Raw genomic sequence first — 24608 nt, forward strand, 5'->3', positions numbered from 1 at the left:
TCAGGTTGGGGCCATGAGAATAAAATACCTCAGGTGGGAGTGAGGTCCTGGGGCGGAAAGGCCAGAAAGGAGGCTGCTGGGGTTGCACCAGCACGTCTTCCTGCGTCTTCCACTGAGCCAGACTGTGGTGTTGGACCAGGGTCAGGGACAGGGCTGTTCCATGGTTCATTGTATGTGAAGATGGTGAAGAATTGAGGGCTCTTTCACTGTCTCCTTGCTTGTCTAGAGGACAAGTGGGGCCATCACAGGATGGAGGACTTGGGGAGGCTGGGGGAGATGTTTCTAATACTGTCAACTGATGCACAGAGAAACCACCACCTCCCTCCTGGCCTGGGTATGTGGTTTTGTTTCTCCCAAACACTTCCTCTCTCTGACTTCCTTGTTTCTATCATCAGCAGCAGCAGCACCTTCTCGTCATCCCTCTCTGTCAAGACCTCTGAGTCTTCTGCCTTCTCACCACCTCTTGCCCCCAGTCAATAACTCTTCCTCTGATGCTGTCAACTCCGTCTCCACGCTATGGGCAAAGCACCAGTTGGAGACAATGAACAGTGTTTTTGTTTGTGTATCCATTCATCAGTGATGGACACACGAATTATTTTTCTCTCCTGTGAATACCTCAGTGAACACACTTGCATACATGATGAACATGCTTACAACTTTTCTTTTGGTTGTGATAAGAGCACTTAACATGAGATCTACCTTCTGTACACATTTGGGTTCACAGCACGGTGTTGTAAACTCTAGGCACAAAGTTGTAGAGCAGATCTCTGCATCTCATTAAGCTTGTATTACTGAGACTATACCTAGAAGGGGAATTTCTAGGTCATATGGTAAATCTGAGTACAACTCATTTAGGACCTGCCAACTTGCTTTCTGCAGCGGCTGAGCCATTTTGCATTCCCAGTAGCAGTGTATGTGGTTTCAGATTTCTGCATGTCCTCATCACCAGCTACTAAATTTTTTCAAATTATGGTCAATCTAGTTGGTTTCAAATGGTATCTCATTGTGGTTTTATTTGCATTTCCCTAATGACTAGTGTACGGAACTTCCTTTTCTGTGCCAGTTGTCCACCTATGTATCTTCTATGACAGTTCTATTCAGGCCTTTTAGCAATTTTTAAAAATATCAGATCATTTCTTGTTATTGAATTAAAGGTGTTCTTTATATATTAGGATACTATACTCTGGCTAGATAGATGATGTGCAAGTGTATGGAGGTTCCCAGGCTAGGGGTCTAATCGGAGCTGTTGCTGCCGCTCTACGCCAGAACCACAGCAACCCCAGATCCAAGCCGCGCCCGCGACCTGCACCACATTTCAGGGCACTCTCGGATCTTTAACCCACTGAGTGAGGCCAGGGATGGAACCCATAACCTCATGGTTCCTAGTTGGATTCATTTCTGCTGTGCCACGATGGGAACTCCTAAATTTTGATGAAATTTACTTCATCTATTTTTCCTTTTCTGCTTGTCCTGTTAGTGTTTTATCTAAGAAACTGCTGTCAAGTTTCAAAGTTTTGATTTTCTTTTTTTTTTTTTCAATAAGAGAATTTTAGCTCTCCTGGGATCCATTTTGAGCTAATTTGCATATGATGTGTGTAAGGGTCCAGCTTTGTTTTTCTGCATGTGGAGATCCGTATTTCTGGGCTCCATTTGTTAAAAGACTGTTCTTTCTCCATTGAATAGTCTTGGCACCTTTGTAAAAAATCAGCTGATCTCATATGTGGGTTTATGTGTTGTCCTTATGTTTTAGTCCAAGGATCCATTCTAATGCCAGCACTGTTCTGTTTTGACTTCTGGGACTCTTGGGTAAGTTTTGAAATGAGGACGTAGGCAGTGTTCAACTTCGCTCTTCTTTTCCAAGATGTTTTTGGCTATTGTGGGTCTTTTACAATTATTTGACTTAGAGAAAGGATTTTGTTTTATTTTCTTAAAATGTTATTGGAGTGTAGTTGACAATGTTGTGTTAGTTTCGGGTGTACAGAGAAGTGACTCAGTTATACATATACATGTATCCACTCTTTTTCAGATTTTTTAATATATAGGTTATTTCAGAATATTGAGTAGATTTCCCTGTACTATGCAGTGGGTCCTTGATAGTTATCTGTTTTATATGTAGCAGTGTGTATAGCTTAATCCCAAATGCCTAATTCCTCCCCCCACGTTTCCCTTTTGGTGACCGTAAGTTTGATGTCGATTCTGTGAGTCTGTTTCTGTTTTGTGAATAAGTTCATTTGTATCATTTAAAAAAATAGATTCCACGCATAAGTGATATCACATGATATTTGTCTTTCTCTGTATCATTTACTTCACTTAGTATGATAATCTCTAGGTCCATCCATGTTGCTGCAAATGGCATTATTTCAATCTTTTTTTACCACTGAGTAATCTTCTGTTGTATATATGTACCACAACTTCTTTATCCATTCCTCTGTTGATGGACCTTTAGGTTGTTTGCATGTCTTGGCTATTGTGAATAGTGCTGCAGTGAACATTAGGGTGCCCGTATCTTTTCTAATGATGGCTTTCTCTGGGTAGATGCCCAGGATTGGGATTCCTGGATCATATGGGTAGTTCTACCTTTAGTTTTTAAGGAACCTCAATGGTGTTCTCTATAGTGGTTGCATCAGCTTACATTCCCGCCAGCAGTGTAAGAGGTTCCCTGTTGTCCACACCCTCTCCAGCATTTATTGTTTGTAGCTCTTGGTGATGGCCATTCTGACTGGTGTTAGGTGGTACCTTATTGTAGTTTTGATTTGCTTTTCTCCAATACTTAGCAATGTCGAGCATCTTTTCATGTGTTTTTTGGCCATCTGTATGTCTTCTCTGGAAAAATGTCTATTTAGATCTGCCCGTTTTTGATTGGGTTGTTTGTTTTTTGATATAAAGCTGCATGAAGTTTTGTCTCTTTTCAAGATTGATCCCTCATCAGTCACTTGGTTTGCAAAGATTTTCTCCCATTCTATGGGTTGTCTTTTTGTTTTGTTTATGATCTCCTTTGCTGTGCAAAATCTTTTTAAGTTAATTAGGCCCCATTTGTTTATATTTGTTTTTATTTTCATTACTCTAGGAGGTAAATCCAAAAAGATATGCCTGTGATTTATGTCAGAGCGTTCTGCCTATGTTTTCCTTTAGGAGTTTTCTAATATCTGGCCTTACATTTAGGTCCTTAATCCATTTTGAGTTTATTTTTGTGTGTAGTGTTAGAGAATATTCTAAGTTTACTCTTTTGCATGAGGCTGTTCAGCTTTCCCAGCACCAGTTGAAGAGACTGTCTTTTCTCCATTGTATAGTCTGGTCTCCTTATTATAGATTAGTTGGCCATAAGTGTGTGGGTTTATTTCTGGGCTTTCTAATCTGTTTCATTGGTCTATATGTCAGGTTTTGTCCATATCATACTATTTTGATTACTATACCTTTGTAGTATAGTCTGAAGTCAGGGAACCTAATTCTTCCAGTTTAGCTTTTTTTTTTTTTTTTTTCAGATTGCTTTGGCTATTTGGGGCCTTTGGTGTGAAAAAGGGATTTTTAAATGTATTTCTGAAGACATTGCCCTTGGGATCCTAATAGGGATTGAATTGATTCTGTAGATTTCCTTGGAGAGCACTGTCATCTTCATAACATTGTCCTCCAAGCCATGATCCTGGGGTGTCTTTACACTGATTTAGGTCCTTTCAAACTTCCCTCTGCAGATGAGACACACAGACACCAACTATTGTGTGTAAGTATTGCACCTCCTTTGATAAACTCATCCTTATCTCTGTTTTGCTTTTGGCTGTTGGGAGTTGAATTGGTCACCCAAAGTAACATGTTGAAATCATTATCGCCAGTTCCTGTGAAGGTGGCGTTTTGGAAATAGGGTCTTTGTGGATGTGATCAAGTTACGATGAGATTGCACCGAAACAGGGTGGTCCTCACCGCACATTTTTGGTGTCCTCATTGGATGAAGGGAAGAGACATATGGAGAGGAACACCAGTGAGGATAGAGGTACACAAGAAGACGCTGGCCATGTGGAATTGGAGGGGAATGTGGAGTCGTGCTGCCACAAACTAGGATGTGCCTGGGCCAGCAGACCCTGGGAAGGGGCAGGAAGGGTTCCCCCCAAAACCTTCAAGGGGTTGTGGTCCTCCTGACACTCTCCCAGAGGGCTTCTCATCAGAATTGTAGGAGAATACCTTTCTGTTGTTTTGATCTCCCCAGATTGTGGTCATGGTACTGTAGCCCTGGGAATGTAACACAAGGTGGGAGAGCATAGTGTTTGCACATTGGGGCTCTGGTCCCAGCAGGCTGGGCTCATTTCACCATCTTATACCCTCTGTGACTCCGAGCCTGCTGCCCGACCTCTGAACCTCTGCTTCCTCATGCAAACACGTGTATGATACCAGTAAGGTCTCCTGAGGTTTATGAGAGCACCCCATTGTTCGTCACCTTTAAAACATCACACAGCTGCATGTCACCTTGGTATCTGAAGGAGCAAACTTGCATGGAGAGATTTCTCTGGAAATGCTGTGAGACTCAACCACACCATGACCCAGGCCTTGTCCCCACAGTACCTCTAGGGGCCTGGTAAGGACGGGGTCCTTGGGGGACACAGGCACATGTCCAGCCTGAGGAGAGAAGCAGAGAGTGGGGGTCGGGTGGGCTATGGAGGTCCTGCCCTGTTGCCACTACCTCAAGGGGCACTTTGTGTTGGGGGCATTTGCAGTGCCCACAGCCCTTGTACATATGCAGTGCCTGGGGGCCGCTGTCCTGTGGTGGGACTGCAGGGTGCCTCATTATGCTGGAGCTCTGATCATCCCTTTCCCCAGGCCTGGATGGTCCCATGCTCAGTGCTGTGGGAATGAGGCCAGCAGTTCTGGGATCGTGGTGCTAGGAGAGCCTTGGAGGAAACGGGAGCCTCTCTTCAAGATGCCCCAGGTTTTCTTCTCCAGAGGACGTTCTATAAGGGAACGAACTATCTGTGGACTATCAGTTATCTCAGGGCATGCTTCTTCTGTTGGAACCTTTCCTACCTCCAAGCATCATCTCCAGTTTCCATGACAACACCAAGGCTTAGGGATACTGGGTCTGTTTTTCAAGTTCACATCCCCTGTAAGCTTCCATCTGGGAATGGAATGCCGAGAAACCTGACCCCAGAGACGGTTCGATGGTTTTGTAAGATGAAAATAGATACCTATTTCTCAGTTCGAATATACTTAGCACTACTGAATGGTACACTTACAAATACTTAATACGGCAAATTTTATATCATGTGTAAAACCATAATTCAAAGTAAATTAATTTAAAAAACTATCAGATGTCGTACTTGATGTCAGGTACAATGGTAGCAGTCCTTTTGAAATCAGGAACAAAGTAAGATGCTGGCATCACTGTTTCTAGTCAATATTATAATGGATTACTAACAACTCAGATAAAAAAAAAGACTAAAATGACCCCGGGAAGAACATTGTTGTTAGTCACAAAGTTTTCACTACAGTGAAAACATAAGAGTGTTGAATATTGAATTTGGGTTTAAGCATCCTGATGATCTGTTTACTTTAAATATTATTCTCATTGAGAGCTATTAAAGTTAATCATTTATATTCTCCACATTTTGAGAACATTAACGAGTTTGCAAGAAGGTTAGACATAGAAAGGAGGAGGCCTAAATCTAAATGAAAGCAGGAACCCACAGAGATAAGATGACTTCCACCCTGAAGGAATTTGCCAAGCTCCAGGAAAAATGATCTTTAGTTTGCATTAACTAATGGGCTATGGGTAGCAGCAGGCATCTTCAGGCCCCATCGACGTCAAGAATCCAATAACATAACATCTAATGGAGGTATCTCTCAGTCCAGGCTCAGGAGAATCCTATTCCCGATACCCACATCTGTCTGCATGATCAAATTATTGAGCCTCAAAGATACTGTCAGAGCCAAGAGACTTCCACATCCACCCCCACATTAAGACAACTACTGCCTTGTTTTAGTGTTATAGCTATTTCCCTAAATTCTTTGACAAGTGAAAACTACAGTTGACATGCATGATAATCTCTTCCAAAGGAGACTTTTATCTCTTCAAGATAATTGCTGTATAAAATGTCTTTTCAGAACACCTTTGTCCTCCCTGGAGATAGCGTTTAATCTGTTGGTATATTGCTTTGTTATAAAGTTATGCTTTCCTCACTGGTGCGCCTTTCCCACTGCACTGCGAGCTCTGAGAGCAAGGGTAGTGCCATAGGTATTACTGCTCCAAGACACCTCATACAGAGTCTGTCACAGAAGAGATGCGTGTAATAATGATGGTGACGGTAAGAAAAGCTTCCGTTTATTGAGGAAGTACTCTGTGTTGCAATTAATGTATATTTTTTCAGTTGATCCTCTTCACAGCCCACTAACCAAAATTCTGTATACTCTAATTATGGGGAAATTGATGTTTATGCAGATTTAACCAAGATCACCAAGTTATTTTGTCACAGCTGAGTTGGAATTAGAATCTGTATTGGCCAGACTCTGAAACCTGCACTGTTCACCCCTTTGCTCTGTTCAAATAGCCAGGCACCACATTTTCACTTATTCAAGGTTAAGGGAATTTATATATATTTAATGCCAAATAAAGGAATAGTTCAAATTTTTTGCTAAAAAAAAGTAGGTTAGGAAACCTGATGATGCCTCAAGGGATAAAAGTAGGTTAGGAAACCTGATGTGCCTCAAGCCACACTGCACCCTCTTTGGAACTTCCTGGGGAGGGGCCTCCAGTCTTGTTTGGAGAGTGGTTGTTGGATCTGAACAGGATCCCTCCCAGTGTCCTGAACCATCAGGGTATCCCGAAGTCATGTTGAGAATTTCTTGCAAAGCTCCCTCCATAGAGCAGAGAGAGGAAGAAGGGTCACCTTTGTGGAAAGCAGGGCAGGGGGAGATGAGGGAAGAACAGAATGAAGCTGCCGAGGAGGTCTTGCCGATGCTTGGGATGAATCTCTGAGCACCTGGGAGAGGGTGTGGGATGCAGCTGAACCTGCCAGAATGAATTGTTCCATTGGCTTCGTGCCTCTGTCCTCTCTGGCACTGGTACATGAAACAGGGCCTCATCCCCACCATCTCTGGGGACAATCAAGAGCGGATTCAGGAGTTGCCATTGTGGCTCGGCGGGTTAAGAACCCAACATAGTCTCCATGGGGATGTGAGTTCCATCCCTGGCCTCTCTCAGTGAATTAAGGATCCAGCATTGCTGCAAGCTGCAGTGTAGGTCACAGATGCAGCTTGGATCGGCTGTGGCTGTGGCGTAGGCCAACAGCTGCAGCTCCGATTCAGCCTCTAGCCTGGGAACTTCCACATGCTGCACGTGGTGACTATGAAAAGAAAAAAAAAAAAGTGAGGGTTCACTCATACCTTCATCTTGGGTATCTCAGACCTAGAGAGAACAGGGGGCCTTTGTGTGGACGCTGCCTGCTCTCCCAGCATATAAGTCACAGAATGGCCCCATGAGTTCCAGAAAAGGGGCAAAATGAGGGTTTTGGGGAGGCATGGGGTCAAGGTGCTAGAATAAAGGAACGGGTGTTTGGGCAATGGAAGTGGCCAGTGGTGCAGCTATGAAAAGGATCCAGGCCCTTGTGTTGGAGAGGCTGGGGCTGGGGAGGTCAGAGCCCTGAGCCTGACACACAGGCCCGTGGTGCCATGGAGACGGGAGGTTCTCAGGCTGGCGGCCTGGCAGAAGGAGCAGTCAGGCCCTACCGAAGTGCTCAAAAGCACTGAGTCTCTCTTCCTGGTCCTTCCCTGTACTGTTGGCGACTGTCCCATCCTCTCTACCTCTTTATTCTGTAAAGTTCTTTAACCTCCACTGTCCCCCAGGAAGGGCCATTCTGAGCAGGGTGGTGCTTATCCTCTGGTGTTGTTTTCTCATCAAAGCAGTTGTTCAGTTTTTTTTTTTTTTGGTTTTTTTTTTTTGGTTTTTTTTTTTTTTTGGCATTTGCAGCATCCCAGGGTTTTTCTGATATCTTGCTGCTACATGAGCATCATTGATCAGGGGTGCCCCTCAGGCGTATGTATGCTGCATCTTTATGCCCAGCCAGACGAAAGTCACAATTCAGACCCCAAAGAAAATATGATTCCCTTAAAAGACACTAATCCGAACATTCTCCCTCCCAACATGCTCTGAACTGTCCTGAGAAGACTTCACAGCCCCCGGAAAACTCACAATTCCAGCCACGTGCTTCTGAGCAAGGGCGGGAACAAGGCATCACAGAGCAGTACGAGAGCACCAGCCCTCTTCATGGTGCAGGTGGCAGGTGCTCCTTCTCTGTCACGAGACCCTTTACTTTAACCCGTGTTGGTCCCACAGCGTGCCAAGATGGGTCTGTGTCTGAGGCTTCATTTTCTAGGAGGTCCATGTTTGGAGTTGCCTAGGATGTCAGAGGGAGGAAGAGTGTGAAATGGCAGTTTGCTAGGCCCTAGGTCAGTAAGAGGCACTGCCTCAAGCCTCTCATTCCTGTCTTGAGGTCTCTGTTGGAGAGTCAGCTACCTGTGAAGCCTAATGGAGGAAACTGAAAGTCTGACTCAAAGAATGAAAATTAAAAAACCCAGAACTCAATAAAGGAAACCTCAAGGCACGGGTGAGACGGAGGGTCCGAATGCAGGATATTTGGGGATCTGGCTACCGTGTGGTTGTGGATCAGGACCCGCTTCCCCGAGCCTGTCTGTCCATCTGTAGGATGAGGATAATGTAGCATTCATCCCCTAGACTGGTTGGATCGAGCAAGATAACGCACCTTAAGCTTAGAAGCCAACTTCCAACAGTGGAAGTCTGGTACTTAAAAAGTACATGCTCAGTGGATTCTAAGTAATTGTTGCAGGGATAAGGTGAACAGTCCTTCATCTGCAGCTCTTCTGTTCCCTCCACCCAAATCATGGCTCTCAAATCAGGCCTCTTGAAGGCTGACCCCTATTAGCCTGTATGGATTGTAGTCATGACTTCACGGGTTTTTCAGGAAATCTCATGCTTTATCCCATGGTTAGAAAGTGTCAAGGGGACAGCCAGGGCACAAGCCATGAAGCCCCTGGTCCAGCTCTCTGGTGGCTGCTGCCCTGCCTCACTTTCATCACAATCTCTGCCCTTGACCGGCTCAGTGGCCTCCCTTCAGCTGGTCTCCTAATCCTGCTTCAGGTGTCCTGACTTCTCTCCTACACGCGGGTCCTTAAGTTCCAGCTGTCTGTTGACTAATTCCTGCCATGTGGTTTTTCTGACAGTGCCGCAGACAGAAACCGCATCTCTAGAGGTCTGCCAGATCCCATCTTTCTCCACAGGGCACCCCAGAATGCACTGGGGTCAGGCCTCAGGGGAGATTGGGCTGCAGAGTCTTGAGCAGGGGCAGGGGGCATTCGGCCTCACTCCCTGCTCAGGGAGACCACTGAGAGTGGAAGGTCAGGGAAAACGAGTACCTTTATGCCACTGAGGTCACAAGAAAGAGGTGGCGTTCTGTCCTGTGGGCATGGCCCAACTACTGCAGCTATTGGCCAGGACACAGGAGTGCTGCTCACTTCGTCGACTGAACTTTCTTCTCAAAACAGCTTTTATCACAGCCTTCTTTGGCTCTTGTTACCTGAAACTGAGAGGCCGGGAGCTGGAACGCATCCAGGCTGGGGCAAGCGTGACTGTTAAAGGATTCCACCACCTGCAGATTGTAAAATTACAACCTCCTGCTGGTTCCCCTAGGAAAGATGTCCTTCTCATGACCCTTGGCTGCCTCCCACCATCTGGGATAAGACTTTCAACACTGACATCCTGAACAGCCAGTTCAGGCCCCAGAATGCCACCACTGGATTAACTGCATTTGCCATAAAAAAAAATACATATTCCAGCTTGAACCTGTTTCTGGAGACTGCAGAGCAGTACTTCATGGTGGGACGCAGAGTGAACTACATTCGCCTCCAGAAAGGACGGCAGATGGTCATTCTCAAGGTCCAGAGCTACGCCCGCTGGCAGGACGTTTCCATACATCAGCAATTTCACTGCGCAGCAGTTCCACCAGGAGGCGGGTTGCCTTGTGTGTGCAGATGTGGACATGAACTTCAGTGATCACGTGGGCGTGGAGATCCTCTCCTTGTTTGGCACCCTCCCTTCTGGCTTCTATGGGTCGAATTGGAAATACCTCCCCTAAGAACTCCGGCCTCAGTCACAGGCCCGTGTTCCCGAAGGTGGGGGGACTATTATTACAGAGGGGCCTTATCCAGGGGGTTGGTGCTGAGGTTTACAGACTCACCAAGGCCTGCCACGAGGCGGTGGTGGTTGACCGAGCCCATCACATGGAGGCTGTATGGCATGATGAGAGCCACCCGAATAAACACCTGCTCTACAGCAAACCCACCAGGCTCCTCTTCCCTGAGCACATGTGGGATGCGCAGCTACTGATTTTTTTTTTTGGGAGGAGCACCAGCTGCTGAGTTTGTTCCACCCCATGGATGGGTTTAAATTTTCAGTCATGCAGAAGGGTTACCACCTGTGAAACTGATGTGTTAAGTTTCCAGGAAGGGCTCAGAGAGGGGCCTGAGTCTTCCCTTCTGGCATGCTATCTTTCATTAAAATCAGATTTAGCAGAAAAGGTATAACTCTGCTTCCTTTCGCTGTCCGGTTGAGGCCTAGCACTGCCTCCCCGGTCTTATTCAGGCTGCCCCCACCTCCACCCATCCTCACTGTGTGTGCCTAACGCCCTTCAGGAGGGAGGAGGGAGGCGGCTTCAGCCTGTCCTGATGAACAAGGGATCAGGACATAGAAGGTGGCCTCAGGCACACAGTCTCTTACCTCCTGTGACACCCAGGCTCACGAGGACCTGCCTCACCCTGGGCCCAGCAGATGCAAAAAGTCTTCAGCTTTAATCCAGAGTCCTTCCTCTCCTCCGAAGCTGAAAACCAGTTGTGAAAGTTGAAAGGTCCCTTTAGGGTGAGGCAGGAGGAGAACATGATGCCAAATCACGGTCCTCTTTCTTGGCACTTGGCGAACTTGGTGCCTCGCCACCAGGAAACATTATTTCCGAAATACCACCACAGTACTGTCCCCTTCTGAGTCAGAATTCAATTGTATCTTTCAATTCATGGGAATCCATCATACTCTGTTTTTAAGGAGAAGGAGACTCATTTCTGGAATAATGTCCTACACGTTCTATATCAAAAGCTGCAGTGTGTGAAAATAATGAGCCTGGAGTTCCCGTTGTGGCTCAGCAGGTTAAGAACCTGACATAATCTCCGTGAGGATGTGGGTTCAATCCCTGGCCTCGCTCAGTGGCTTATGGATCTGGCTTTGCCACAGTAGGCCACAGGTGTGACTTGGATCTGGTGTCACTGTGGCTGTGGTGTAGGCTGGCAGCTGCAGCTCTGATTCGACCTCTGGCCCAGAAACTTCCATCTGCCACAGGCGGAGCCCTAAAAAACAAAAACAAAAAGTGGAATGAACTTAAGCCACAAGAGAATAGTAGTGCTGAATGATTATTTAGTATTTTAAACATACAGATTTCTTAGCACGCATCAATTTAGTTGAACTACAACCTTGACAGGTGAGAGTTATTGAAATTGCTGTTTACAAATGAATAAAGTCAAATGTCACATGAAGTCATAAACTGCTCAGGAGCATGCATTTATGAGCTGTAGAGCTAAGTCCTGAACATTAACCTTTACTAGCCTTAACTGGAGTAGAAAATACGTTAACATTTCTCAAATTAACCAAGAATTCACAAATTAACCAGAAAAAACTCACTAACCAGAAAACTATATCCTTCAAACCATAAAATAGTACACTTTTTTTTTTTTTTTTCCTGCCATATATGTAAAGCCCCTTCCTAGTCCAGGTATTTTCTAAGTTTTGGGAGCAGTCAAAACTGCCCCCTACTTAGGTTGAAAAAGCCACGTACTTGATTTCCCAGGCTCTGCTTTGGCGTGGAGGTAGGCACTTGAACTTTTTTTGATGACCAGCTGCCTCTGCCCCAGACTTTGGATTTAGGAGCTGGTGACACAGAGAAGCAAGGACAGTAGAGACCAAGCAGGTTTTTTTTAGCACACTTTGGCTGCCTGACCACCGTCATTCCTGCCTACTTGCTGAATCCAGTTCTCTAGCTTTCCAGGGAGTCCAGTAGGTTTTCAGTGTTACTTTTCTATTTAAATCAGCAGGCTTACGTTCAGATGCGTGTACTTCGATACCCCAAATGACATATGCAGAGATGTGCCTCATAGTGGGTAGTATAGGCCCAGTTTTGACTGTCAGGAAGCATTGGGCTTTTTTCACATCAAATTGGGCTACAAAATTTTTTTTTAAGATTTTTAAAGCAGCAATTTCATTTTCCATTATTAGAATATAGCAATAGAAGAGCAACCTAAACCCAGAGCAGGTAGAAATAGGGAGTGCCTGTCATGACTCAGTGGTAGCACACTGACTAGAATCCATGCAAGTTTGATCCCTGGCCTCCCTCAGTGGGTTAAGGATCTGACATTGTCGTGAGCTGTGGGTGTAGGTCACAGACACAGCACAGACCCCGAGTTGCCGTGGCTGTGCCATAGGCCGGAAGCTATCGCTTTGATTCAATCCCTGGCCTGGGAACTTCCTTATGCTGCAAATGCAGCCATAAAAATGACCCAAAAAAGTGGTAGAAATGAAGTGATAAAGATTATAGAAATAGAAAACATACAGTGGAAAGTAACACTAAAAATGGACTTTACAAAATTAATTGGCAAACCCCTAGAAAGACTGACCAGGAGACAAGGACTTAAAATACCAGTATCAGGTGTGAGTTGGGGGCATCACTACACATTTAGCAGACATTATAGGGATAACGAGTGACTATAAATGCCTTTCCATGAAGACAATTTCACTTCTGTGTGGTTTTCCCATGAATTCTATCAAAAATATATTTTACCACTGTTACACAAACTCTTTTCTGAAAATGGAGGGAAAAAACTTTTCCTAACTCATCCTATGAAGCTAGCTTTACCCTCATGCAAAAACATAACACAGAAATGTAAAAATTAGCCTTCCTCAGGAACACAGACATAAAAATCTTTAATGACATGTTAGGAAGTCGACCAAATCTAGGAGGGTGAGCTGACGTGATCGCTCCTTTGGATGGGGCTGGCCGCAGGAATCGAGGTTGGTTTAACAGTCAACAATCAATGTGATTCACCATATTAGGAGAATAAAGGTGAAAAGCCATACGATTATCTCAAATCTGTGTGCAGCATAACTGACAAAATTCAACACCCCTTTCAAAAAGAAATCTCTTAGCAAAATAGAGGTTGGAGGAATTTCCTTATGTGATGAAGCAAATACACAAAAAGCCTCCAGCCAAACAGCATCCTGAACACTTTTCCCTCAAGATCTGGAGCCTGGAAAGCATGTCTGTTGTCTCCACTGGTATTCAGTATTTTACTGGACGTCAGAGAAAATGTAAAGGTGATAAAAGGAAAACAGATTTTAAAAGATATAAAAATCTCTTTATTCACAGAAAACATGAATGCATATATAGAAGATTATGAGAAATCTACAAAAATATGACCAGAAATACAGAGTGAATTTAGCAAGATTCCAGCATGAAAAAAATCAATATATTAAGAACCAATTGTATATTCTGTATGCTACCAGCAAACACTTGAAAACTAGAATTTAAGAGAGACCAGAGCTCTAGTCATGACTCAGCAGTAACAAACGCAACTAGTATCCATGAGGATGTGGGTTCCATCCCTGGTCTCGCTCAGTGGGTTAAAGATCTGGTGCTGCTGTGAGCTATGAGGTAGGTCACAGATGTGGTTCAGATCCTGTGTTTCTGTGGCTGTGGCATAGGCTGGCAGCTGCAGTTCTAATTCCACCCCTAGCCTGGGAATGTCCATGTGCAGCAGCTTGGCCCTAAAAAGCAAAAAAACAAAAAAACACAAAAAACAGTAACAAAAAAACCATTTCCTGTAGCATTTTTAAAAACCTCCTATAAAGCACTAAAGAATACATTAGCAAATGCTGTATAAGACATTCGTACTCAAAACTACAAAATAGGGGTTGGCAATCTTTTGCTGTAAAGGACCAGGTGGGAAACATTTTAGGCTTTGCGGTTTATGTGTGGTCTTCCTATTCTGTTTTTCTGTTTAGTTTTTTCACAGTGTTTTAAAAAAAATGGGAACACCATTTTAAGTTCATTGGGATAACAAAAACAGGCTCTGGGCCAAATTTGACCCATAAGCTGTAATTTGTGGAACCTTGCTATAAAAACATGTGAGAGAACATTTTTTCAGAAGACCTAAATACAGGGAAAGTTGTACCAAACTCTTGCGGACTAGGAAAGTTAAGTTCATTTCAGCCAAGAGCCTGAAAGCTGGTCTATGGAATTATTTCAAAAGTTACTGGTGCCCTCGGGGCATAAGGCTTTTAGGCAGCGGGGTGGATCCACCACCCCCTTGGTGCGCGCGTCTGCTCGTGGGAGAAGCTCTCTCCCAGTTGCAAGGCTCCTGTGGAAGACAACTGCCCCGTAGGGATGCGATACCCCCTGGCAGTCCCAGCCCTACAGCGCCTGAGGGGCTGAAGGCCGGCGTGGCCAATGGTTGACGTCTGTATTGGGCCAAAGAAGACCTCCTTACAGGCAGTGACTGTGTTCATTCTGGGCAGATAATTTTCCTCATTATCAAAAACGTGTGCCTGTGGAGGAGGAATCACGGTCTGGTGTTGAAGTGCCTGAGCTCTGGAATCACAGAACCTGGGTTCAAATTCTGCCCTGGCCACTACCAGCTGTGCAACTTGAGGCACCTTCCAAGGCTTAAGGGCTGTTTTACCAAATTTGTAAAAATGAGAGAAACAGCGCGCGGGGAAAGAATGGGCTGTGGTGTGGTGTCCGTGTCTCTACGTCAGAAACCTTCACAGCCTGGCTGGCGATGCGGCCTTTCTGGAGTAGCCCCAGAAAAGATACACTTGACTCCAGGAACTAGAGAGGTAGCTGGAGTGGCCTCTGGAGGAGGCAGTGTTCCAAGCTTTGACCTAGTAGCACAGAGAGAGTGGAGCGGGTTGTAGGAGTTAAAAGGGGACGTGGGTAGTGGTTGCCTGAAAGAAAGAGGCTGGGGTCGATTCATCCCCGCCCCCTGCCCTCACCTCAGCACCTGCCCTGCAGCAACCAACCCACTCTCTCTGGGCACATAGAGCCGTGTGAGACAGGACTGAGCCCCAGGCTCCCAGCCTCCGTCTCTCAACCCCAACCTCCCACCAGCTAGGCCCCTACCCTGGCTGGATCCAAGCTCTGGCTTTGAGCAGGCTCTGCCCTCCGGTGACCATAGACAAAAGGACCGGTGGACCCCAAGCACAGGTTGCCTATGCTCGTGCCCTGGAGTCAGGCACTGTGGTGCCCAGCAGACCCACCGAGCTGGGGGTGACAGGTATGCAGGCTCTCGGGATTCATAGTATTGAACAGTCTCGTCAAACTACCAGGTCTATCTGGTGATGAACCCTTGTAACCAGCAGCAGAAAGTCAGAAAGACTCAAAAGTCCTGCTGGGGTTTGTTCTCCGGGCCTCACCCTTTGCCCTTGGACTTTTCCTCCTGCTGTTCACTGGCGCGTGCTCAGCTGGAGCGCTTTCTCTGTCACATGTTCCAATGCTGTGTCACAAGCATCAGGCTGAACTGCACATGCTTTACCTTGGAGGAGCAGGCAGCCAACAGAGCCCTCCCAGTTGATCAGATGGCACGCAAATGGCCCCTCTTGGGCAACGTCCTCAGCAAACTTCACTCCTGCCCTTTCACCAGCGCAGAGACGGCCGTGTTTCCCTTCTGGCAGCGTTCACCCTGCTGCCCCCGTGCCTCTCTTGGCCCTTTTCCTGGGTGGGTCTGTGTGGATCCAGTGACCCCTCCGAAAGCCTGAGTGCTCCTCTCTGAGGGTCCTGAGGGGGCTCTCCGAAGAAGCCACTGCTGTCTGCTTGTGTCTCAAAGTGTCTGGCCACTGAGAAATGATAAAGAGTCTCCTCGTGGCACAAACTGACTCTGCTCCTCCTTTGTCACCTGATCAGACACTTCTATAATGTCTGGGCCATCCCATCACCCTCCAGATCCTCGCTTAGAGGACACTGACCTGAAGACATTCGGAGTGTGAAGGAAGGGACTGTCTCGGGGGGAAGCCAGCTAAAAAGGGCCCCAAAGCAGGACCATCAGCAAAGGGACCTCCATAGCAATGCAAGTGTACCCCCAGCACCTAGGCTCCTGGTGACAGAGGAAGCTGTCATATATTTGGGAAGGGAAACCTCTATCCCAAGAAGAGAGCTTAGCTAGGACATCACAGACGTCTTCTATAAGCTCATTCACCAGGGACCATACTCTCCCCAGCTTGTACAGCCCAGCTGGTGCTGTCCTGCCCCTTTGCAGGAGTGATCCAGGTGCAGCAGGCCTGCCTGGTCTAGCCATGTGCTGCTTCCTACAGCCAGAGAAGTTGAGAAAGAAAGGCTTGATGAAAACCACTGACTCAGCACCTCGGCCTTAGCGAAGTCAAAAAAAGTAAACTCAGAGAGGAAGGCTTTCAGATCCTTTGTCAAGGAAAAATTCTCCACCCACATCTGTCAGCCGTGGGCTCTGTAAACAGAAAATTCCCATGCCACCATGGCTGCCACTGCTGCTGCTACTGACACTGTCATGGGATTGAAGGGAGCAGCCCCCCAGCTCCTACCTTCCTTGTATGGTCATTGCCGAAGATCTGGGCTTGGAGAAGAACCCAGCTCTAATGGAACCACAAGGTCGGAGGATAAAACTCCGGCCACTTCAGACAGCAGTGCCGCCCAGCTTGCCTGTCCTTTCTCCCTGTCTGTTGCGGGGACTGCAGTTACACTGCAGTGGCCACTGGCCACTTTCCCCCTGCAGATTCTAGAGACCACGACATTAGCAGTCACTGAACAGACTGGCCTGGCTGCCTCTGAACTGCTCCCCCACACCAGATGCGAGTCACAAGTTAGAAACAAGATGCACAGTTTCTAACTCTCCTTCTTTGAGGTTCTCACTGTTCCTCACTTAGGGTTCCAACCCTTCTTTGGGGTCCCACCTAATAATAAGAACAAGTAGAGGCCCTCTGCATTCTGGTCCCTCAGTCATAGTTGCAGGATCTTCTGCTTCTCTCACCACCCCTCCTGGCACCTCTCTCCTCTCCTTCAAGCCCACCTTCTGTAGACCCGAATCACCTCCACCTACGTGTGTGGATTCTCCTCCCTTTTTCTTATAGACTCCTCCTCAGGTCCCTTTCACCAGGATCCCTGACTTCACCAGCCAGCCCATCACTGGCCTCTGCAATCACTTCCTCCATCCCAGAGAGCCTGTCTGCAGACTGGACCTCCTAGTAGGATGCTTTGGACTTTAGCACAGCTGATGCGGACACCACTCTGCCTTCCCAAGCTTTCATCATCAGGTCTCTGCCAGAGTCCAGTGGGAGCTCTTTCGCCTTTTACCAGGTCACTGTCAGAGTGGAGCAAATGGTCCCTGCAAAGGCCAGTTACCACTAGCCCACCTGCTTTTATGGTCAGCAGCCCTACCTGAACTTCCAACCTTCCGATGGGGCGGGAGCCAGCCTTTAATGAAATCTGGGAGCCCATCTGGGCAGTGAAAGAGAGGCACTCCCTTTTTTGGCCCACCTACCACTGATTCTGCAGTCACCTCACTCCAATAGCCAGCACCTCTTCAGTCTTGGCATCCAAGCCTGCCTTTGACTCTGATGAAATTGATATGGATACGATGCCCAATTCGCAGTCTGTTGTCTTCCTGACTCTTCTCGACAGCTTTGATAGCCCTTTCCCTTTGGGAAACCTGGCAGCCCCAGCAAATCCTCCATACTTAACTTCTGTTGCACCCCTGGGACCTCCAGGCAACACAACTCAGTCAGCTTTGGGGAGTCTGACATCCCTGTGTTCCAGCTTTGGCACCCCTGTCAGCACCCAGCCAGCCATTGGTAGCACTTCAGTTGTTTTCCCTATTCCCCCCTTTCTTGCTCTGGCGCTGTCACCAGCAGGCACGGCACTGAGGGCTGCTGCCAGCCGTTTGCCAATAACACTCCAGACCTATTTGCATTTATGGGATTTGCAGCACCTGTGGATAGTGGCAGCTTTGGGGTTATTGTGTCTGTCCCAGGTCCCCAGCTCCACATCTGAAACACTCAGCTTGCAGCAAGGCCAAGTGGGAGGCCAGCCCCACAGCTCATTTCAGGGGTTCAGGGGATGGGGGGAGGCTTAGACCTGAGCACCAGGGTCATGTTACAACTGGAGAGGCGAGCACTACTGAGAGCAAATCTGTCCTGGGAAACCCTTTCCTTTGCACCTATGAGAGCACCTCGAGCCAGCCCAGCCACACACCTACTACTGGGGGAGACGGCATCCCTGAGAAGGGACATGTGCCAGAAGACACTTCTGCCCCGTCTTGTGCTCAGCTCACCTGGGATCCGTCCAGCCAGGGCACATCTGTTGCAGTTCAGGAGACAGAACCGTACCTGTGCTGGAGATCCTTCTTTTTCTGCCTCCAGTCTCTAGCCGTCAAAGGGTCAAGCACCTCACCTGTGCTTGGAGGCCTTTACATTCCTACCTACAGTCAGAGCTCCTGGGTCCCACCTGAACAGAGCCTGTGTTTTGCAACAGGAAGAGCAAGGCCGTAACTGCGTTTGGCATCTTCTCTTCCTGCAACTGATCTGAACACTTGGGTCCCAACTCGTGAGAGAAAGCCTGTTGCTATTGGAGCAGCCTGCACCACTGAGAAGAAATGTGTGCCAGACTATACTTCTCTTCCTGCCTTCCTTCAGACACCTAGTGCCCTCCTGGCCAGAGCACATCTGTTGCACCATATCTGTGATTGGAAAAGCTACTGTCAAGAGTACCTGGGGCACACAGTCCAGAGCACGGGTGGCAGAGTGGAAGAAGGCAACACCATACCTGTGCTTCTGGATATTTATGTGCCTGCCATCATTCAGTGTGGCCGGGTGCTCATGGTCAGACCACAGTCTAATGGGACACCACCATACACTTTTAGGAAGACACTTCTCGTGTCACCATCCCTCAGCATCCCTGGGGTAGACAGACGACCCCCTTTTGTTGTGGAGCAGTGAATACCATTAAGGCAACAGCTGGACTCGAGCACGTCTGCTGCTGTCTTTCAGAGCAAATGTAGCTCTCACTTGGGCACAGCCAGCAGCAGTCGCACCTCAGGGCACCTTTATCACCTGCCCAGGTTTCTTAGGAGACAGAAGTATTGGATCAGCAAGCTATCCATTTTCTTCTGCTGAAAGAAATACTGTCTCTGCAACTATAAGCAAAAGCCATCCAGAAATGACAGGTGACCAGTAACTGCTATGAACGGACCTTGCTCTCCTGGGAAGAGGCTCAGCCCCTTCTCGTTGTGTCAAACAAACTTAAGCTGCCCTCTGTCCTCCTAGCTGGAGGCGCAGTACCTCAGGGTGTTTGTATATGTATGAAAGGGTGTGGTTTCGGATGAGGCTGGTCAGAAGTCCGAACACTGGCGTTGAGGAGTTCCGCTGTGGAAAGAAAGAGATCAGTGAGTATCACCCACGTCATCCCTGGCTTCAGCTGTTAGCCTGCAGACTCAGGCTGTGGGCCTCTTTTCCTCTAGGATAAACAGTACCCCTTGCTGCTTAAAGCTGCCCTGTCTCTTTTGCCTGACCCATTTGCCTCAATGGGCCCTTTTCTTTCCCACTTACATTGCATTACATTATATTATATGTGTCATGTGGCTTTTTTTTTTTTTTTTCCTGCACTTACAGTCTGTGGTAGTTCTCGGGCCAGGAATTTAATCCGAGCCATAGCAGTGTCCGGCTGCTGCAGTGACAATGCCGGATCCTTAACCCACTGCACCTCAAGGGAACTCCATGGCTTTATACACACACATATATGATGTGGCTATACTGCCTCATATTTGCCAAACTACAGAACTTTGGAAAATCAAAATTAGGCTCAACACATCACCACTCATACCAGTCAAATTTCCTCCACAGTTGAGTAAAAGAGCAAAGATCTGTGAGCAGAGAATCAATTAACAACAAGAAGAAAAAATATATATATAATTTATATATTTTAATATATTATGTGTGAAATCATTATATGTATTAAAAATATGGTATAGCCACACTTTACAGCTGCACGTGCTGATATCTGAAATCTCAATATTTTGAATGTAGATGGGAGTTCCCGTTGTGGCTCAGCAGTAATGAACCTGACTAGGATCCATTGAGGACGTGGGTTCAATCCCTGGCCTCATTCAGTGGGTTAAGGATCCGACATTGCTGTGAGCTGTGGTGTAGGTCGCAGATGCAGCTCGCATCTGGCATGGCTATGGCTGTAGCGCAGGCTGGCGGCTACAGCTCTGATTAGACCCCTAGCCTGGGAACCTCTGTATGCCACAGGTGCGGCCCTAAAAAGCCAAAAAAAAAAAAAAAAAAAAAAAAAAAGTAAAGGATGTCAGCCTATGAGGAAGTGAAGTTCAGAGATGGCGAGTCTCTTACCTCTTCCCTCTGTGCTCCTCTCTCATCACTCTGATTTCACTGTAGGTCGAAGAAACAGCAATTATTTTTTAAAAATAATTAAATGTCTCGTGTGTGTTCTTCTCTTTAAATTTTAAATTTCTTTAGACTTAGGCAAATCATCCCCACACATTCATAACTCTACCAGAGAGGATGGATGTGGCATCGAGGTTCCCACAGCTGCTTTATTAGTATTAAGAGTTTTAGGTCTAGGATGTCACATATTATATGAGAAATGTTTTCATGCTCCATTAAAAAAAATCAGAAAAGATCTTCCTTTCAAAGAAATAACTGTATAAGACCTCTTTGGAAAAATAATTTGTCTGGTAATACTCTAAATGCCTAAAATAGCAAATCACAATAGTGATCATTTCAACCAGATCTGGCTGAATGTAGAGTCCGGCTGTCGCTACTAGACTTAATTCTTGAAAATATAAGCTTTTCTAAGACAATTCATATGTTGAAAGAACTATCTGAAGCTGGGAGGAAAAAGAAAAATACAGATATTTTCCTCAGCTTTTGCTATTATTTAGCATTTACTCAGTGGAAATTCTATACTCAACAGTGTGTGAAAGCCTATTAATAAGAGTGGAAAGACATCTCTTGCCCCAAAGGAGTTTGCAGTACCATAGGAGAGACAGAAAAGTATATTAAAGTATATTAAAACTGGAGGGCTTCTTAGTGGGGACAGGGGAGCAGATAAGGACAGAAAACTAAGAATTATTACCGATTCTTCAGAAACGCCTCCCCAAAAAAAAGACTAGGAGACTTCCAGTCCCACCTGTAAGGGGCTTAGAAGTTGCCCCTCTGTCCTAACTAGGAAAATGCAGAACAGACTGAAAAAATTAACAGCTCTTCTTGGCTCTGTGAAAGAGGTGAGGACACAGGGCAAAGCGCTGCCCCTAAGATTGGAGAGACAGGTGACTAAGTCACCACTTATCAGAACAGACTCGCGAGCAGAAACCACCGTGGAACCAGCACCAGAGAAGGAAAACCTGAATTCCTTGGAGGTGGCCAAGTCTGAAGGAATATCTACAAAAAACCCAAAGCTGGCAACATAATGGAGAGAAACTCGAAGCTTTTCCACTGTGATCAGGAACAAGGCAAGGATGTCCCCTCTCACCACTCCTTCTCAACTTCATACTGAAGTACTAGCTAATGTAGTAAAACAACAAAATAATTCACGGTTCACTAGCCTTACAGAAATAGGCCATGAGCCACATTTGGCTCCTAGGCTATAATTTGCTGACCCCTTGCTACCAACATTGCTGAGAGAATTTTTTTTTTTTTTTTTTTGGCTTTTTATGGCCACACCTGAGGCATATAGAGGTTCCCACGCTAGGGGTCAAATCAGAGCTGTAGCTTCCAGCCTACACCACAGCAACACAGGATCTGAGCCATGTCTGTGACCTTCACCACAGTTCATGGCAATGCCAGATTCCTTTACCCACTGAGTGAGGCCAGGGATTGAACACATGCCCTCATGGATCCTAGTTGGGTTTGTTACTGCTGAGCCACAATGGGAACTCCGAGAGAAAAATTTCAAAGACCTAGTTATATACAGAGATATCCCATGCAGTGGACTGAAAGAGTTAATATTGGTAAATTGTTCATTTTGACCAGGATCCTGACAACTGATCCATGGAGTTATTATAAGACCATTGGTACCCTTGGGGCACAAGAGTTTTAAGCCAGGGTGGGTCCTGTACCCACATAAGGCATGTCTCCTATCCTGACACAGACAGCTGTGTTTTAGGTTTACAAGGATCAATTAGAACAATGCCCTGTGGGGATCCACTGACAACCTGTGGCCCAACATCTTCTGTGGAGACTGAAGCCCAGGGTGGCCAATCTTTGCTTTGTGAGTTGAACCCTCTTAGAAGACAGCTTATGTCATTATAGTGTCATGATGCTAAGTACCTTAAGGACTTTTTTTTTTTTTCTTCTTTGTCTTTTGTCTTTTGTTGTTGTTGTTGCTATTTCTTGGGCCGCTCCCGCGGCATATGGAGGTTCCCAGGCTAGGGGTTGAATCGGAGCTATAGCCACTGGCCTACGCCAGAGCCACAGCAACGCGGGATCCGAGCCGCATCTGCAAACTACACCACAGCTCATGGCAACGCCGGATCGTTAACCCACTGAGCAAGGGCAGGGACAGAACCCGCAACCTCATGGTTCCTAGTCGGATTCGTTAACCACTGCACCACAACGGGAACTCCAGGACTATTTTTTAAAAACTGCCAGACAATCCCACCAACACTGTAAGAGGGTTCTTTTTTCTCCACACCCTCTCCAGCATTTATTGTTGGTAGACTTTTTGATGATGGCCGTTCTGGCTGGTATAAGGTGGTACCTTATAGTAGTTTGATTTGCATTTCTCTAAAAAAGGATACAAATGAACTTATTTGCAGAACAGAAACAGACTCACAGGCTTCGAAAAACTTATGGTTACCAAATGGGACAGATTGGGGCGGGGGGATGGAATAGGGGTTTGGGATGGAAATGTTCTAAAATTACGTTGTAATGGGAGGTCCTGTCGTGGCTCTGTGGTTAACGAATCCGACTAGGAACCATAAGGTTATGGCTTCGATCCCTGGCCTTGCTCAGTGGGTTAAGGATCCGGTGTTGCCGTGAGCTTCGGTGTAGGTCGCAGACACATCTCGGATCTGGCGTTGCTGTGGCTTTAGTGTAGATCAGTGGCTACAGCCCTGATTAGACCCCTAACCTGGCAACCTCCATATGCCGAGGGTGCGGCCCTAGAAAAGGCAAAAAAAAAAAGTTGTAATGATGGTTGTACAACTATAAATATAATAAAATTCATTGAATTAAAAAATAAAGTAAGAATAACTAGACTTAAAATTCTATAATCTTGATTCCAAACCTATATCTGTATAATCATTAAGAATAATGTTTTGCAACCTTTTAAATAAATAAATACCTGTTTTAAAAAAAAAAAAAAAAAAAGCTGCCATACATGATGCCTACATGATGAGGAGGCACCACAATCCAGGTGGCTAAATTCAGGAGCTCTAGAATCAAATGGCCTGGGTTCAAATCCTGACTTGCCACTACCATCTGTCCGTGCGACCTGGGGGGCGGGGGAAAAAAAAGTTATAAGGCTTAAATGCTGTTTTACCAAATTTGAAGGGGAAAAAGGTGATGAGAACACACCTGCCAGGAAGAGATGTTGTGGAAAGCAGCAGCCTATGTCCCAGGGCGGAAAGCTTCCCTGCCCAGGCAGCGGTGCCGTTGACTCATACCTTTCCCTGGCTCCAGGACACGCAGAGGCGCCGGTGTCCTTCCAGAGTAAGGAACGTGGAAGCTCCGAGCTACCTGTCCAGGGAGTGAGGAAGAAAAAATTAGTGTCTTTGATAGCGGCTGCCTGAAAGTAAGACGCTGGGGGTTCTTTCGCCTCTGCTGCTCGGGTCTTTCCTCGCCACCGCCACAGTAGCCCCTGGCCCTCCCCGGCCTCCAGGGCTGCCGTGGCTGAGCTGATCACCCAAGGAATGGCACCACCTCGGCCCTCCCTCCTACCCGGCGCTTCCTGCAGGAGGAGGCATCCCTATCCTATGCTGGGAAGATCCGTCAGGATTGCTCCAGTCCCTGACTTAGACGGTTCTGCCTCCGGGGACCCAAGGAGGAAAGGCTGGCAGCCCACAGGCCCTGTTTGCCGAGCGAGCCTCCGCGGCTCTGAACAGTCTCCACACCTGGCGGGGCCCACTTGGTAGCAAGTGCCTGTAACTAGGGGAGAAAAGGCCCGAAGCCCAAGAGTTCAGCTGGGGTTGGGCCGTTGAGCCGCCCCCTTTGCACACGCGCCTTGTCTGTTGCCGGTTCCTGAGTTGCACAATGTCCGCTGGACAGCGCGCGCTTCCCGGAAGTGGGGTCAGCAGCCAGGAAGCCTCTGAGTTTCCCAGCCCACTGCGAGGGTCCCTCAGCGCGCAACCTGCCCTTCTCAGCGCTCTTGGCACCTAGCCCGCCTGTCCCACCCCCACACCCCGCCGCAGTCCACACAGTGTTTCCGCGGTCTGGCTGGGGTCCCTCCCCTGCCCCTGCTCAAAGACTGTTCTGCAATTGCCTGACTTGACGACCCTGGTTTTCCATCGCTGCGAAGAGACGGTATCTGATCCAGCAGGCT

The 24608-nt window shown here is 46.9% G+C and overlaps 1 long non-coding RNA gene and 1 pseudogene across 6 annotated transcripts; one reads left to right on the forward strand and one right to left on the reverse strand.

The window, feature by feature from the left end:
• Positions 1-9377: 9377 nt before the first annotated feature.
• Positions 9378-10533, forward strand: LOC146402334 (histo-blood group ABO system transferase-like; annotated as a pseudogene).
• A 2891-nt stretch (positions 10534-13424) lies between these two features.
• On the reverse strand, positions 13425-24465 carry LOC110255296 (uncharacterized). Of its 6 annotated transcripts, none has more exons than XR_014806173.1 (5): positions 24290-24465; positions 23645-23806; positions 23459-23561; positions 20459-20497; positions 13425-19474 (listed from the first exon to the last, which is right to left on the reverse strand). It is a non-coding gene; the product is annotated as an uncharacterized LOC110255296 (long non-coding RNA). The 6 variants fall into 6 exon arrangements; XR_014806170.1 differs by having other exon boundaries at positions 23412-23561; XR_014806171.1 differs by having other exon boundaries at positions 23412-23561; positions 24181-24308.
• Positions 24466-24608: the final 143 nt, after the last annotated feature.

The sequence above is a fragment of the Sus scrofa genome, chromosome 6 (assembly GCF_054392235.1).
Source record: "Sus scrofa isolate SSC_HxYL_T2T_F1_AM1 chromosome 6, Sscrofa_HxYL_maternal_Yorkshire_Landrace_v2.0, whole genome shotgun sequence".
Lineage (NCBI taxonomy): Eukaryota > Metazoa > Chordata > Mammalia > Artiodactyla > Suidae > Sus > Sus scrofa.